Below are 15000 nucleotides of genomic sequence, written 5' to 3' on the forward strand. Positions count from 1 at the left end.
TGACTTACCCGATTGAGGATTAAAGTGGATTTACGTAACTGTTAATCTCATTACGGAAGAAGGAAGATTAAATGAGGAATAGCCAATACGGTAAACGAGACTAGGTTCATCCAATCAACGAATCATTTAACACAGTAACAAATTAGTCGCATGAATTGATAGAAAGACAGACAGACAGAGAGAGAGACAGACAGACAGAAACGAAGAGAGAATGGACAGAGAACCAGATAACGGCGAATTAAGTCAACAGAAGAAACAGACCGACAGACAGACAGACGTGAACTAATTAACAAGGTTGTTATATATATTTAATCTTCAGGTACTAATTAAACAACCTTTTTACTGTGTGTGTGTGTGTGTTATAGAGCTCTCTCTCTCTCTCTCTCTCTCTCTCTCTCTCTCTCTCTCTCTCTCTCTCTCCTCTCTCTTCTCTCTCTCTCTCTCTCACCAATGAAGTGAGATGCTAGGTGCCTCAGCCGGGGCCCCGTTAACCACCATTGTCTAGGTCCAACACAGATCTGAATTCACAGGTCATTTGCATATACACTTGCCAGGTTAAGTGTGTTGGTGTGTGAGTGTGTTTAGGTGTGAGTGTGTTGGTGTGTGTGTGTGTGTGTGTGTGCGTGAGTTGGTTTGTGAGTGTAGTGGGGTTGAGTGTGACGAGTGTGTTGGTGTGTGTGTAGAGGGGGTGAGGGTTTGTGTGTGTGTGTGTTAAAATCAAGGGATAAGTCATCATACTCAAGGGGTTAAGTCATCATACTCAAGGGCTTAAGTCATCGTCCTCAAGGGAGTAAGTCATCATACTCAAGGGTTAAGTCATCATACTCAAGGGGTTAAGTCATCGTCCTCAAGGGATTAAGTCATCGTACTCAAAGGGTTAAGTCATCGTCCTCAAAGGGTTAAGTCATCGTCCTCAAAGGGTTAAATCCTCCTATTCAAAGAGTTAAGTCATCGTCCTCAAAGGGTTAAATCCTCCTACTCAAAGAGTTAAGTCATCGTCCTCAAAGGGTTAAATCCTCCTACTCAAAGGGTTAAGTCATCGTACTCAAAGGGTTAAGTCATCGTACTCAAAGGGTTAAGTCATCACTCAAAAGAGTTGTCATCGTCCTCAAAGAGTTAAGTCATCGTCCTCAAAGGGTTAAATCCTCCTACTCAAAGGGTTAAGTCATCGTACTCAAAGGGTTAAGTCATCGTCCTCAAAGGGTTAAATCCTCCTACTCAAAGAGTTAAGTCATCGTCCTCAAAGGGTTAAGTCATCGTACTCAAAGGGTTAAGTCATCGTACTCAAAGGGTTAAGTCATCGTACTCAAAGGGTTAAGTCATCGTACTCAAAGCTTTAAAACATCATACCTAAGTACTAATTCATCACCCCCAAGAACTAAGTCATCATACCCCCAAAAGTCATCATACTCATGGGGTTAATTCATTATACACAAGAAACAGGTCATTTATACTCAAAAACTAACTCATCATACCCCAGTCATCATACTCCCAAGTCATCATACTCACTACTCATCATACTCAAGGGGTTAAATCACCACTAACACCAACCAACTGTATTTAGGGGAGAAATTAACTCCTATCACTCTCTATGTCGCTCTATTTTGTCCAATGATTGAGTGTGTGATTGATAGTTATTTTCCCCAGTCAATCACGATAATTAACTGGTGAAAATGGGGCCAAAATTAGGGGAAAATTGGGTAAACACTTCTCCCAATAGAAATTTTTTTACTTTTTTTTCAGTGTCATCAAACAGGTAGATGATATGTCTGTGTCTACCTGTCTGTTTGTCTGTCTGTCTGTCACACTGAGTCACACTAACCAACACACCTGCGAAATTCCCACACTAATTACATTCCCTCCTTTAAGATTCCACCTGTGCGACTGAGTGTGTCCCACCTGTTGAGTTTTGGCTGCAGGTGGTAATGACACTGAGATCAGACAAGGAAGGTGACGCCACGAAACACACACACACACACACACACACACACACACACACACACCTGGCCCTATCATATCATAGGTTTGTTCGTTGCGCCCACACCCTTTGAGGAATTTCACAGCTATTCTCTCTCTCTCTCTCTCTCTCTCTTCACAACACACACACCAGCCCCCCCACCCCATCATCCGTCTCATGTACAGGTGAAAGCGCTCTAAAAATACATGGTATAATTTTTTTAGTCTTATTATAAATATCTACTTAAGTATTCGATTCAATTGGAAGGAGAGAGAGAGAGAGAGAGGAGAGGAGAGAGAGAGGAGTTTTGTCTGGTTTGTTACTGCTATCACATATTTTCTGCTTCTTCTTCTGCTTCTTCTTCTGCTTCTTCTTCTGCTTCTTCTGCTGCTTCTTCTTCCCCAGACAGCGCTAACCTCCCACTCCCACTCCCACCTTGTTTCATTCATCACACCTGGGGAAAGTGACGCCTTCTATTAGGAAAGTATGGGAACCAGGTGAAGGCAGGGGAAACTCTCTCTCTCTCTCTCTCTCTCTCTCTCTCTCTCTCTCTCTCTCCACACTACAACTCAATTAGAGTGATTATGATAGTGATGGAGGTTATAGTGATTATGATAGTGAAGATGATGGTGATGGAGGTTATAGTGATTATGATAGTGAAGATGATGGTGATGGAGGTTAGAGTGATATGATAGTGATGGTGATGGAGGTTATAGTGATTATGATAGTGAAGATGATGGTGATGGAGGTTAGAGTGATTATGATAGTGATGGTGATGGAGGTTATAGTGATTATGATAGTGAAGATGGTGATGGAAGTTATAGTGATTATGATAGTGAAGATGATGGTGATGGAGGTTATAGTGATTATGATAGTGATGATGGTGATCATGATGTAGTATTATTGTTTTAGTGAAGGAGGGAAGCAGGGTGAGTTGGGGAGGCAAGGAGGTGAGGGAAAGAGGGTGAGGGAGGGCGGTGAGGGAGAAAAGGAAGGAGGAAGGGATAAAGGAAGAAGGAGGAAGGAAGGGGGGATGGAGGGAGGGTGGAGAAGACTAAAGAACCTTTTTGTTGGCATTGTTTTCGTTAAGGCGAGAACTTCCGGTGTGTGTGTGTGTGTGCTAAACGATACTCCTGTGGGGTGAACATTTGCCCAAAACATTATTACGTGTTAATGTTACTTGGGAATGTTGACCTAACACCGTCTCTCTCTCTCTCTCTCTCCCTCTCTCTCTCTCTAAAGCAAGCAGAATACCAGGCTCTGTTGACTGCTTATACTGGCTAATGGTTTGAAGGCCTTGTTGAAGTAAAGGAAACGCCAGGCAGTGTTTTTAAGCTCTATACAGAGTGGGGGGAACGCCAAGTTCTCATGAATGCTCACACTGGCGCTGTTTTTAAAACCTGAACAGTATGGAAACAACGCCAGGCAAAGTTCTTAAAGCCTGAATAGAGTGTAGAGGAACGCCAGGCAGGCTTGAATACCCACACTGGCGTTGTTTTTAATACCTGAACAGAATGGAAGCAACGGCAGACAGTGTTAATCGCTCGTGGTAAACTTAATGGCAGCAACCACCATCACCCCGTCACCACCCAGCTCTTCCCTCCGAAACACTATGCAAATTTTGGACGGCGTTGTATAGGATGGCGTGTTGGGACCCTCTATGATTTGTGTGTATATTTTTCTCCGTATGTATTGTGTACCGGGCGGTGTCAGGATCTCTCTCTCTCTCTCTCTCTCGTGTGTTTATCGTTTGTGTTTGTGGCTTTTTGCTTCCTTCGCTTCCTCTAGTGTGTGATTTGTTTTCGTTTTATATTTGGAAAGAAGAAGAACAACAAAAACAACAACATGAAGAAGAAAGAACAACAACAACAAAACACCTCACATCACTACTCTTTCTCTCACCTCTCCTCTTTCTCTCACCTCTCCTCTTTCTCTCACCTCTCCTCTTTCTTTCACCTCTCCTCTTTCTCTCTTATTATCATTCCATTTCTCTCTGTTTGTCTTCCTTCTGTCACGCCCTCTTACACCTGTCGGTAAATTGAACTGGGAATCTTAACTCAGGTAAGACAGGTGTTTGTACAAGAGAGGTGTTCGTACAGGCAAGACAGGTGTTCGTAAAGGTAAGACAGGTGTTCGTAAAGGTAAGACAGGTGTTCGTAAAGGTAAGACAGGTGTTCGTAAAGGTAAGACAGGTGTTCGTAAAGGTAAGACAGGTGTTGTTTGTTCATTAGTGAAGGAGTTATAGGTCGTGTGTGTGTGTTGTGTTGTCCACTTTGTCATTTGTTCTTACTTTTCGTACATTCCTTCCTTTCATCATATTTCCTTCTTTCCATCATCCTTCTTTTCTTCTATCATCCTTCCTTTCCTCCATCATTCTTCCTCCCACAATCCTCCCTTCCTCCCCTCCCTCCCTCTCACCTCCGGAAGTGGTTGGGTGTAACACGTGGGTGACGCTGAAGACAGTGATGGTGGTCGTGACCCAACCTCGGTGACCTGCCTGCTGGTGGCCTATGATCCCTCTGGCCACCACAGGGGTAAGACATACATATATACATACATACATTACATATATTACATACATACATATATAAATACATACATCCAGCTATGATACAATGATATGAGTTATTCGGGATGTCACCTAGATTGGTGAGTTTTGAGGTGACTAAAGAGACCGATACGGGATCCGCCGCGTAGTTCACATTCATTGCACATGTGGAGGGCTCCATCTACTGTGGGAGGGGTGGTGGCAGCGTCTTTCCGGCGTTGGCGCTTGTCTGCCTCAGTTTGCAGTCATGCTAACTCGAAAGCATTGACACCTTCTCGTGTGGTGCTCCTCCAAGCGTTACGATGTGGAGTAATCGACTCCCAGGTGAGGGGGTCGATTTGGCACTCAAGTTGGTGAAAGTTTTCAAGTGCCTTGAGGTGCCTCCTGCATGTGATCCATGTCTCACTGCCATATAGCAGGGTGGGGAGGACCACTGCTCGATATACGTGAAGCTTTGTAGATAATTTCAGCTCCCTACAGCTGAGGACATGATTTCGGAGTATGCCAAAGGCTTGAGATGCACATCTGATCCGATGCTGAATCTCTTCATCGATATCTACGGTGGTGGACAGGTGGGAGCCGAGATACCGAAAGTGGGCAACATTAGAGAGGGTAGTACCGTTAAGCTAGATGGATGGTGGAGGTGTGTCTGAACCAGGGGCAGGTTGAAAGAGAAGTGTGCATACGCGTCTGCGTAGGTGTTCAGGATCTCCTGCAGTTTCGTGTTCAGTGTGAGCAACAAGGGTGAGGTCGTCTGCATACTGAAGTTCAGTAATGGAAGCTGCCGACACCTTTGTTCTTGCCTGGAGTCGTCTTATGTTGAAAAGGCCCCCTTCACCCGGTACTCGATGTTCACCTCGCTGGCTAAAATGGCACTGGCCCGAGTAAGGAAGGAAGCCAAAACGGCTGAGGGTCCACCAGAGGGCTTCCCTGTTGACCGAGTCGAGGGCCTTGGTTAGGTTGATGAAAGCCATGCACAGGTCACAACGCTGTTCTCTGCACCTTTCCTGCATCTGGCGGGCAGAAGGGATCATATCAGTGGTGCCACGTGATGGCCTAAAACTACATTGAGAATCTGGGAGGAAGTCTTCCGCCTCAGGAAGAAGTCTGTTTAGGAGGACTCGGGCGATAATCTTGCCAGCTACGGAGAGCAGCGAGATTCCACGGTAGTTACCACAGTCTGACCGGTCTCCCTTGTTCTTATAAGTATTGACAATGGTGGCGTCTTTAAGAGCTTGGGGGATTTCCTCCTTTTCCCATATATTCTCCTGGAGAGAGTGGAGACGGCTGGTAAGCAGAGGTCCTCCTGCTTTATACACCTCGGCTGGGATTCCATCAGGCTTTGTTATTTTAAATACCTGTACATACATACATTCACACACACACACACACACACACACACACACACACACACACACACACACACACACACACACACACACACACACACACACACACACACACACACACACACACACACACACACACACACACACACACACACACACACACACACACACACACACACACACACACACACACACACACACACAAACACACACACAAACACACACACACACACACACACACACACACACACACACACACACACACACACACACACACACACACACACACACACACACACACACACACACACAAAACGAGAGAGAGACAGTGATAATGTTATATAACTGTACAATAATTGACAGGTATAACCGTTCCTGCATCATTGTATACATGTACGTGTACCTGTACTTAATACCTACACCAGTAATTTATACCAGTACGTCTGGATCATTACCTCTCCAATTATAACCTATTATAGCATCTGTTTTTAGTGCTGTACCTGTAACCACACTTGATTCCCATACCAACACACGTGACGTTTAGGTATGTACCTATCGCTGTACCGGTAACTGTACCATACACCTCATTACCCTATATATACCTGTATTTACCTCACCTGTATCTTGGGTTATCCCTGTATACCTGTATCATTGTCTCTGAATACATGAAATCAACTCAAATGGTCGAGTATGATAGAGATCTTTTGTATCTCTGGAGAACCGGATGATGGAGGGAAGGAAGGATTATGGAGGGAACGAAGGATGATGGAGGGGAGGAAGGATGATGGAGGGAGGAAGGATGATGGAGGGAAGGAAGGATGATGGGGGAGGAAGGATGATGGAGGGAGGAAGGATGATGGAGGGAAGGAAGGATGATGGAGGGAAGGAAAGATGATGGGGGGAAGGAAGGATTATGGAGGGAACGAAGGATGATGGAGGGAAGGAAGGATGATGGAGGGAAGGAAGGATGATGGAGGGAAGGAAGAATGATGGAGGAAAGGTAAGGTAACGGAACATCCATCTTCATGATCCCTCCACCGAAAACAGCAATTCCGGAAACATCTGCCACTGATGTCCACCTGTAATTAATTTAACTGTTTGTTCGCCAAATTAACCGTGTGTAATTAATCCTTTAGCCACTAGGACCTGACCACTGCGGGGGACGTATCGGGAAACTCGATCTGTATGTTGTGGCGAATCGTGGTTTTGTATGGTGGGGATAACGTTAATTTACAGCGGCCAGCCTTTGATGGTGAGGATGGTGAGGATGGTGAGGATGGTGGTGGGTGGTGGGTGGTAGTGGTGGGTGGTGGTTGTGGTGGTGGGTGGTGGTGGTGGTGGTGGTGGTGGGTGGTGGTGGAAGTGCTGCTGCTGCTGCTGCTGCTCTCTCTCTCTCTCTCTCTCTCAAGCGTATACATGTGTGGACAGTGTTTGTTTTGCCTTCATTATGTGGTGTGTATGTATGCGGGTCCACATAAACACCCATAAACAACATAGTAAACACTGAGTTATAGACACAACAATAGGCCCTCTGGTGGATACTATAAAAAGTGCGCCAAAAAAACAGAAGCGCATCGGTATCAATAGATTCTCATGCACTCCCTCTGCCATCTTGTCTTAGTCTATCCCCTGGGGGATCTTCCTCACCAACAACACCGCTACAATTTCTCTCTCGTTCAATCCTTGTCGTGAATTACCTTTTAGAACCGATATTAAAAATTCTACCGGGTGGATTTTTAAGGTGCAAATAACCGAATGTTCGGCCCAGACAACGAGACACAATGGCCTCTCTTATAAGCACCTTGACGGAATGAACGATCAGATCCTCTTCAACTCTCCAACTCGACCCTCTCACACTCGCTTGCTCTAAATGGCACTTAATTAACGACACACAATATCTCCATTACTCGCCCGGCGGGATCTCCAAATGAAGCTGTAATTTGCGTGTAACAAGTTCGTCATTTTGTCTTCCATCAGTGAGGTCCTTTTGAGGCTCAGGAAAAACAAAGTCGTATTTTGGGAGGTTTTGTGTTCCCTGTATAGGAGGAGACACATGAAAACTTCAGTAGCCGACACTAGCGAACGGGATACACACACACACACTCAAACACCTACCCACCTACACGCACGCACACACACACACACCTACACCCACCCACATACCCCACAGACCCACCTACATACCCACCCACACACCCATCTGCCCACCACGCACACGCCCACCTACCCCCCCCCCTACACAAACACACACAGAAGACGTGCCGTTAGACCAATGTTATTCACCTGGAGGCTAAATTAAGGACCACATCTTGTCCTTGAGTATCTGAGTAGGAGTCATATATCTCCGTCAGTCAGAGGATGTCAGAAAGTTCTCCTCCAGTCGATAAGTTATTAAGTCAGTCAGGTGTTGTATTCATAGAGCTACCAGACGCATCTACATTTCCAGTGTTTTATGACTATTAGATGACGTTTTAATTATTGTTATGCGTCATCTTAGTAATCCTGTGTGTGTGTGTGTGTGTGTGTGTGTGTGTGTGTGTGTGGATGGTACAGTTACACTCACGAGAGGTTGTTAAAGAGACCATGAAGGTAATACACAAGGTTAATTACTCTCTACCTGAGATCTACCTGGTGAGAAGAGTAATTAGTAAATGGTGTGTTTTATACCCATAAGGTCTATAGCCCAGGTGTGTTGGTTGTTGTGACTGGGTTAGATTAGGTTAGCGTCAGGGTGGTTAATCTTCAGGTGATCCATTAACACATAAACTAGGGCAAGAAACAACACTAATGAGCCTCGGTAAATGTGATTGTTGACACACAGGTAAAATTAGGGGCACGGCTCAGGTGTTTCCCAGAACTGAATTTTTCCGAGAACCGAGGAAGGTAATTAAGAGCAGTAGCGGTTCTGGGGAAGGTTCTCTCTCATGTGGGAAAGCGAAGAGGAACACGAGAGGTTTTAAAAAGGTCATTCGTGACTTAGAGAAGAGACTGAGAACGCCAGGAGTTCCTAGAAATTGATTTTATGTCGAGGGAAAATAATTACAAATATCAGTGGCTCTACCAAAGCAATTCATGACTTACAGATGCGATTAAAAACACCAGCAGCTCCTAGAAGGTTACCAATGACACGAGACAACAATAGAGAATAAATATGGTTCCCAGAAGTTCCTATTTGGACCACTGAGTCAGGAGACCCAAACGAACCTACCTGTAGAACAAGAAACTAACTGTGCTGATTGGGAATTGAGAGGCGGTAGAGTACAGTGACTGGCCTGTCTCCACTACACCGGTAAATAGGCACTGAATAAATTTTACGCTACAATAAATAATTAAAAACACTGATTCACTCATAAACGATATAATGCCAGAGAACAAACATTTAAGCAGTAATAAAAATCCTATATTATAAATTACCATTGAATAAATTTTACGCTAGAATAAATCATTAAAAAGATTAAAAAACGAGTAAAAATCACGAGACAAACACACTCACTACGATGATGTAAGTGGTTACTCTTATGTGAGGGTTCGTGAAGTGTGTGTGTGTTGACCCTGGTGCGCTGATGGCCATGTGAGGTGTTTGACCTGTGACCTAGCGTGGGCAAATATGAGTAATATTTAACTAAGTTGACCTCGAGTGAACTTAATGTAACCTATGTGCTTAACCTGACCTAACTTCACCTCACCTAACCTAACCTTACTGTATTTCTAGTCAATATACCAATATCGTATTAAAACATAACCTAACTAAAATATATTCAACATGGCGGACAAACAGACCTTAGACTGTAATACACCAACAAATATTAACATATTCATCCCCATATTAAGACACTAAGCCGTTTAAATACAAATAAACTTAACCACGGCAGAAACAACAGCGGCACCAGCACAGCACCTGCAGCACCTCAACAGCTGTAGGTGTAAAACGTCAGCTTATATAAACACTCTCCAGCGAAGGAAAATATGGGAGAACATCTTGACTGGCTAATAATTTGTTGACATTTCTCCGACGCCGCTACCTCGAGTTGTTTACAAACACCGTCAGGTATGCTACTTATTCACGTCGGTGTTTTATATATACACTCATACAAGGGCGTTATTAGAGGGTGTGTGCATTTTTTATACAAATATATGTGATTCAGTTTGTATGTCTGCCTTAGTCAGTAGTTAATTTACTGGTTAATTAACCATGGTTTAACTCTTTGACGACGACAGTTTTAACCCTTTAAGGACTACGGTTTAGTCTTTCGTTAGTTTAATCCTCTGAGGACTATGGTTTAATACTTTCGACCTGAAAGACTTAAGACCGCCTAGATCAAGTGTATCATCAATATCTCTCGTCAACAATTAACTCATATAATAAAATAAGATTAATTACATCAAAAACTAGTAGAAATATACAAAAGTGACTCAGGTTACAATCAGAGGTCACAGAGGATGACCTTTATTAGAGGGTGATGAGTGGGCAGGAAATGTTGTCCCACGGGGTAATGATAGGTCAAAGAGGGTCATCTGTCACTTGATGATTAGTATGCAAAGAGGGAAGGGGGAGACGGAGGGTAAGGAGTGAGAAAAAGAGGAAGTGGGTTATTATGATTTAGTGGGTCATTGGTGGTGTACTGTGTAGGTGGTGTGTCTGTCGCTGTGGGTGGGTGTAAGTGGTGGCACTATACCTGGGTCCACTTGCAAGGTGTGTATAATGACTACTCCCTACTCCCTTCAGGCCCTTTCCTTCCATCATCTCATAGGTTCCTCCCTCTCTCAGCATCTCCTAGGTTCCTCCCTCCCACCCAGCATCTCCCTCTCCCAGCTATCTCCAGGTTCCTCTCTCCCACCCAACATCTCCCACTCCCAGCATCTCCCAGGTATCCTCCCACGTATAATAATACAATAATTACCGCCTATAACACCGCGTCTCACCTAGCTGTACAGTAAATGACATCCTGGACAACAACACGACCTCTCTAAGCTGTTTACGGGATGACACGGGTGTACAGCAAGACACAGAGTTATTGTCCTAATTTAGGTCATAATTAGCAGGTGTTGCATTTGCGTGTGTTGTACTTTGCTTCTGTTTTTGTTGTGTGTCTGTATGAGTGATGCTTGCTTTTGTTGTGTTTGCATGAGGTAATTTTTGCGTTTGTTTTATTGTGTTTGAGGAGTTTTTGTTTCTGATTTTGTTGTTATTCTTGTTATTTTTGTTTGTATTAAAATGATTTTTAATTTATTTGTGTATTTCTTTCTACTTGTTACATTTACTTGTTGGTATATTTGAGTATTTGTCAATTTTCTTGTTAATTAAATCATTTACCTATTTATTCTGTAATTTATTATCTTATTTACAAATATTTTCAAAGGATATATTGACTGAAAAATTCTCATATTTTCTATCCTCTTATCTAAGTTATCATATTCTCAAAAACAACGAAAAACAGTGAAAATAAACCCACTTTCTATAGTACAATGCCTCCTTTTATCATTCACGGCCATACGTCAGCTGGCGACACAATAAACACGAGGATGCGACAGTTTCTATGAGGAAATGAAAATAATATAGTTACCCCTCCCGGAAACTCTCACACGCCAGGACGGTCTCGAGTTATTTGTGGTTATGGTTTGTTATTAACCTCACCTATACATGGAACTTGTTATATATTAACTACTTTTAGGGGAAAGTTATAGTTACTTATATTTTAAGAGAAAATATCTATACTTTGAGCGTAAATATTGGTGAAGTCAAGAAAAGTTTTAGAGTTGGAGACCGTGTTGGTTGTTGTTATGGAATTGTTATATAATTAGTGATGTATTTTGTTCCTAGTGAGTTGTATAATATTATGGTATTTCAATTTCTCTCTCTCACACCTCTCTCTTTCCTACACCTCTCTCTCCTACACCTTACCCTCCCTCTCAAAGGAACAGTGGTGCCATAGACCTAAGGAACTAGTGAATGGGTAGAAAGCTGAGGCCTTGTGAGACACGACAGTCGTTACCATGGTTACTCGAACGCCGCTTTCTATCAACTGACCGGATAATTAAAAAAAACACGACCGATTTTCTCATGGTTACCAGCTGACGATGAGAAGTGAACGACCATCATTACTGTTCTTAGGGTTACTTAAACGACCATTACCATTGTTACCATGGATACTAGTTGCCATGGTTACAAGACGATAACAACAACCATGATTACGAGTTACCATGTTTATTAATCGATCATAATCCACCACCTTCGCCATGGTAACCAGACGACGCTTTCCTGGACAGCTGATCCACAGATAGAAACAGCTGATTGACGTCTTTTGCAGCTGATTGACGTCTTAATGGTTAAAAAGATCTGATTTCACGGTACAAAGGCAAGATTCACAAACTCTTTTCAGAACACCACAACAGAGCACCATGACCAAGTGGAATAATGGCTTAGTGGCGCTGGGGAGGAGAATGGTGGTAGTTATAGGCACAGAAGAAGGCAGATTACTGTGGTATTAGTGGCGTTGAAGATTAAGAAACACCATAATGACGTAGAAATAGTGGAGTTAATGACGTAGATGAATGTAGTAGTAGTAGTAGTAACGGTAGTAGTAGTAGTAGTAATGGCGCAAGAGACCCAAAATATCTTTATGTCTCAACACGAACCCTAAATAGGTTAGTGGTACAGAAGGTTGGGGAGGATACTGTTAGTGGCGCATGACGATAGGGGAAATACCTGGACATGCTCCGCTAACACCACTAGGGAGGAGATCAGAGTCAACACCAGGTGGCTACTTTAACACCTGTTAGGGTATTATTATGAGAGAGAGGACTGTCGTAAATAAAGCAAAGATACTAACTAACTAACTGTCCTCCACGTCACCAATTACGAGGTAAAATATTGTATCAGAGAGAGAGACACCTTTGAGAATCATTGCTCAAGGTGTGACAAAGAGTGTGACCAAGGGTGTGACCAGTCGAGCTTAATAACCCGTAACATACGATTAAATGTTACGTGACAGTCTGGGGAAGGGTCCAGGTTTCGCTGCTCGTGCGTTACTACCATGTGACAATCTCGTTATTGCAATGTTTGGAGGGAGGGGGGGGGGTCACGTGGTAATAACAGCAGTAGCGGTTAAGTGGTTAATGTCACCTCTTTCTTCGGCTTAATCTTCTTTATTTTTCGTTCTTATTTCTCTAGTTCTTCTTCTTCCATGTCCTCTTTATTCTCCTCCTTTCTTCTCTCTCTCTCTCTCCTTCACTATAAGTCACAATCGCCTTGTTTACATGCATTATCTTCATCTGGTGTTCGCGTAAACTTTCCAGCGAGTCAATACGTCTTCAGTCACGAACGGTATACAAGATAGCGTCGCCCCCCCTGAGATTTCTCCCAATAACTGAACTAAGCCTTGATACAAATATAACCCTCAGTGTCTCATTTCCTTTCATCCCGGAGTCACTTCTCGTTCATTGAAGGGCAGAGAACATGGTGGGTTTATGACGTTTTCTGTGTGTTGATTGTTGTTTAACTTTGGCCAATAGAGGGAAAATGAGGAAGCCGGATTCTTTGATGGCGTCGATTGTGTTTTGTTTTTTCTCGTGTTTTCTTTAAGGACGCAAATGGCATTGATATTATGGTAAAAACTCAGTTATATCTAGTTTTTTTTGTGTGGGGGGGTGGGTGGGTGGGGGATATTTAGCGTTTTAATATACCCAGATCGTCTATGGGAAGAATTTTCAAAGAGTAAATAGAAATGAACTGTACTCCAGCCACCGCCGCCACTGCCTAACAGTGATGCTCCCCGCGTTTGTCAACAAGGCCGTGTGGACGTAGCGGTTTTTGCTAAGATTCGTTCGCTCGCTACTTCTGCTGATCTCCGAGAGGTCGATTTGCATTCACACACATTGTATTTGACGTATTTTAGGGGGTTTGTTTGTCATTCTCCCGACCTGATTTCCCTCGCTTTTCTGGGATCATTTTTTTTTTCCATTCTTCGATGCGACTTTCTCCAAACATTTTCTTTTCAGTCAGGTTGTGATTAATCATGGCGGAGGGTTAATTGTAGCGAACTTTGTGTGTGTGTGTGTCCAGGATGTTTCTTTGGGTTTGGTGTTCCGTTGTTATGCTCCAGTTAGTGTTTCACAGTGGAGCACCGGTTATGGTTTGTGGTTTCATGACACTGTGAACTTATTGATTGATGTAGAGAGATCACCTGGGGATTAGTAACTGTTCACCCCATAAGCTTATCTCACCTGATGATTAAATTCCTTAATGCTACCTGGGGAATTAAGTTAGATCTGGTTACCATATTCTAACCTAACCAAACCCAACCAAACGCCAACTCAACCCAACCCAACCAAACCCCAACCCAACCAAACCCAACCAAACGCCAACCCAACCAAACCCAACCAAACCCAACCAAACGCCAACCCAACCAAACCCAACCCAACCCAACGCCAACCAAACCCAACCAAACGCCAACCCAACCCAACCCAACTCCACCTGTATGTGATATATAACGCCAGGGCTTACATAACACACGCCCTGGGCCGACTCCTATTAGGTTAACTTGTTTAAGACCACACATTATGCCTCAGGGTCATATTGGAGGCTATACCTTTCCCTTAAATCCACTATAGAAGGCATAATAACACACCCATATTATAGCTATATTGGAGAGTTTCTTCCTGGATCTTATGTACGTGCATTACTATAGGTGACCCTCAGCCAATAGGAACTGCCATATCCGGTATCTGTAATTATGATTGGTTACCTTATTGTATTGGAAGGGGAGGGGAGGTAGTTATCTATGGTGCTATTAGTGGTTTAGGAAAGAGTGTTTTAATAATATGACCTTTGTGTGTGTGTGTGTGTGTGTGTGTGTGTGTGTGTGTGTGTGTGTGTTCAAGAGTCACACCCAGCCACAGCTCTCCCTCGACCACAACAATTCTATCATAACCGCCTGACCTGTTCACCTAACACCTGACAACACCTATGGGCATACCTGAACTAACACCAACACATACCTGCCTCACACACTTACGACACACCTGATCTAACACCAACACATACCTGCCTCACACACTTACGACACACCTGAACTAACACCAACACATACCTGCCTCACACACCTTAACCGTAGAGTCATCACCTGAGTGGGACCTTTTACTCACAC

General features: G+C 43.5%; 1 protein-coding gene across 1 annotated transcript in view; it reads left to right on the top strand.

Annotated features, from left to right (window-relative positions):
- LOC121856085 (integumentary mucin C.1-like) overlaps positions 1 to 15000 on the top strand; it is a 60149-nt gene that overhangs the window by 1799 nt on the left and 43350 nt on the right. The gene's annotated exons all lie outside the window — the stretch shown is intronic.

The sequence above is a fragment of the Homarus americanus genome, unplaced genomic scaffold, assembly GCF_018991925.1.
Source record: "Homarus americanus isolate GMGI-L3 unplaced genomic scaffold, GMGI_Hamer_2.0 scaffold11628, whole genome shotgun sequence".
Lineage (NCBI taxonomy): Eukaryota > Metazoa > Arthropoda > Malacostraca > Decapoda > Nephropidae > Homarus > Homarus americanus.